The following is a 3,066-nucleotide window of genomic DNA, read 5'->3' as shown; positions in this document are numbered from 1 at the left end:
GTTCTGGCTGCCGCTGGCCTTCCTGATCTGGTTGCCATGGGAACGGCCTGCAGATGGAAGCGGATGAGGAGCAGGAGTTATAAAAAGACGCGTCTTTAAACCCTGCCCGTCTGCCGTGCAGCGGGGGCAGTGGCCAGGCGCGTCCTCGTCCCGCCCCATCTCCTGGGCCATGGTGGCCTCAGCCCCTCCGGGAGCCCGACCTGCTCATCCCAGACCAGGGGCGGGAAGTTCACGAGGCCTGCACCGCGAGGACCCTGGCACCGCCCCCTCCACCGCGGGCAGGGTCTGGGCTGCCTCGTCCTCGTCCTCATCCCCAGAGCCCGGCAGAGAAGGCAGCCTCGGTCCCCAGCTCCCAAGGCCTCCCGGTCCAGGTCACTGACCCCCACCCTGGCGTCTCCACTCAGCCCCCGTCCCCCCCCTCCTCTCCCCTCCCCCAAAGGCTGTTTTACTTCTGCAGTTTCCTCTTTAACTCCGGAGTGACAACTTCTCACCTTCAAAATGCATTTCTTTTGTTGGAAATGCAAAGTGTTTTTCACTGTTTTCAAAGGAATTGAGGGTTTTCTCAGTCCTGTTTAACTGCCTCCAAGACAAACGCTTTTCCACCCGGATCTGGGGAGAAACACGACCCTGAGCTCAGTGAATAGATGCCATTCTCTCTCTCGCCCACGAAACCCACGCATTGTCTCCTGGGCGCCTGGGGAGGCTTCCCGCGCTCATCCCGACAGCCCCTCTGCGTGGAGACAAAGCCCAAACACAGAAGGTTGATTTAAACATTTTCCTTCCCACCAGTCAGTGGTCAGTGGTCAGCGTGTCTCTTCCAAATTCGATCCCAAAGTCATGCAGAATCTCCACCAGGCAAAAAACACTCACAGACCTCGCACAGGAGGGTCTCGCACAACCAGGACTTAAAAATACGCATGTGTAAGAAGGGCCAGGTGAAAAACGTAAGACATCACACGGTTCCGCCTCGTCCTTCGCACGCGGACTGTGGGGCCGTCCGGGGGACATGCGGAGACCCCCGTCTGCCCGGTTCCCCGAGGAGAGGCGGGAGCCGTGTTGTCGTCCCCTTTCCCAATCGAGGCCCGTTTGTAGTTTGGGGACAGAAAGTAGGAGATTGGAACAAAAGTGTCCCGCCTTCTGTCCCTTCCCCTGACATACGTACGTAAGGAAATGAATCAGTGAACCCCAAGGAGGAAAGTTGCTGAGAAGAATTGGGGCGGCAGCCTGTGGACAGCTCTGTTCCCGTCCCCAGGCTGGCGGCCCTGAGCCCACAGCGCCCGGGGCCCAGAGGGCCCGCCGAGCAGAAGGAGCGGGGCCCCAATCGCTCACTGTGACAGCCCAGTGAGGTGCTGGTCCAGTGAGGCGTGCAGTCAGTACTTCCGGGGTGGACGGACGGACATGTGTGTTTCGGAAGGCGGCACGGGGTGACCCACAGGGGTAAATCCCACTGGATCGAGGCCTATCATGCTTTTAATGCACTTTATATTCAGTTTGCTAGGTTTTTACATCTCTATTCGTCAAGCACACAGGAAGGTGGTTTTCTTGTAGCATCTGTTTGGCTTTGGGGTCAGGGCAATGCTGGCCTCATAAAATTCGTTTGGAAGTGTCCCTTCTCCACTTTTTTAGAAGAGTTTAGGATGTTTATTGCAACATTTTTTATAATTGCCAAGACATGGAAACAACAAGCAGATGAAGAGAATAGGTATATACTCACACAATGGAATATTATTCAGCCTTGAAAAAGAGGGACATCCTGCCGTCTGCCATGGGACGGGTGAACCTGGGGGCCTGACAGAGAAAGACAAAGGCTGCCTGATCCCACTTACATGTGGAATCCGAAACGGCCGACCTCATGGGAGGAAGGTTAGGATGGCGGCCACCGGGGCTGGGGTGATGGGGCGCTCCATGGCATAGACTGTCAGCTCCCGCAGCTAACGCGACGCGGCCTGCGCTTGACCGTTTGGTAAGAGGTCGGATCTTGCATCGTTTTCCCACCACCCAAGAAAGGGGGCAGGCGGGCCCTCCGGAGGCGGTGGGCGTGTCCCCCGTCCTGACTGCGGTGACGTTTCGTGGGTGCACACCTATCTGCTAACTCATCGAATTGCATACATTAGTTTAGTTTTCTGAATATCAGTAAAGCTCTTTTTAAAATATGTGATACATGTAGGAATAAATAAACTCTCAGTTAAGAAACTGTGCTCGCCCCAGCAGCACATATACTGAAATCGGAATGACCCAGAGAAGACAGACGTGGCCCCTGAGCAAGGATGACCGCAAATTCATGCAGCAGTCCACGTTCTTAGTGTCACCCCAATAAATTCAATTTTTAAAATAGCTAAAAAAATAAAAAATAAAAACCGCCATCAAACCAATCAATTCAAAAAGTTGATCTCAGAATTCTCGAGCTAATTGTTATTCTACCTGATCCTTACTTCCTTGTTCTACCAATCTATTCTGGAGAGTTTCGTTGTTTGGGGCTTCTCAATAGGGCCCCAAATTTACCTTGTATATGGGGATAAAAGTGTGGTGTTAAAAATTGGCAGTCACCGTCAGATCGCTCAAGCGAAATCTGGAGAATCTAATGGGTTTCAAAACTTTGTACACTTTTTAAACACAAACTCCGAGATCGGAATACTCGAAAGTAACAATAATAACAATTCCAAAGTCAGGCAAGGGAACGAAGGTGGCGCCAGCCGAGACGGGGTGGCTAAGTGTCGTCTGGGCGGCCACCGCGTCTCACGTGCAGGCGGCTCGGGTCTCGCCAGCACCCCGACCTCACCCCGGTAACGTGGGAAGCACGGGAGGTGGCCTCGGGCACGGGTGCCCAGCTCCGCTGACCGCCAGCACATTCCCCACATCACATTCCCCGACCGGGGCTGCTCCCACCACTCAGGGAAGGACGCGAGGTCCTGCGGGAAGGAGGCGTCCAGGGCCCCGGTCACACGCGCTGCCCTTGGCACCTCCCGTGCCTCTGCCTCGCCCCCTGTGGGGTGTCTGGACACGGGACGGTGTCGTGGCTTGGAGACAGCCATGCGGACGGCCCCCCGGGGTGGCGGCACGTGTGCG

At 55.3% G+C, this 3,066-nt stretch overlaps 1 non-coding gene across 1 annotated transcript; it reads left to right on the top strand.

The window, feature by feature from the left end:
* Positions 1–2,195: 2,195 nt before the first annotated feature.
* On the top strand, positions 2,196–2,301 carry LOC112485444. The gene has a single exon (XR_003048445.1). It is a non-coding gene; the product is annotated as a U6 spliceosomal RNA (small nuclear RNA).
* The last annotated feature ends 765 nt before the right edge of the window (positions 2,302–3,066 follow it).

The sequence above is a fragment of the Pteropus alecto genome, unplaced genomic scaffold (assembly GCF_000325575.1).
Source record: "Pteropus alecto unplaced genomic scaffold, ASM32557v1 scaffold108, whole genome shotgun sequence".
Lineage (NCBI taxonomy): Eukaryota > Metazoa > Chordata > Mammalia > Chiroptera > Pteropodidae > Pteropus > Pteropus alecto.
This window is presented reverse-complemented; position numbering and strand designations above follow the sequence as displayed.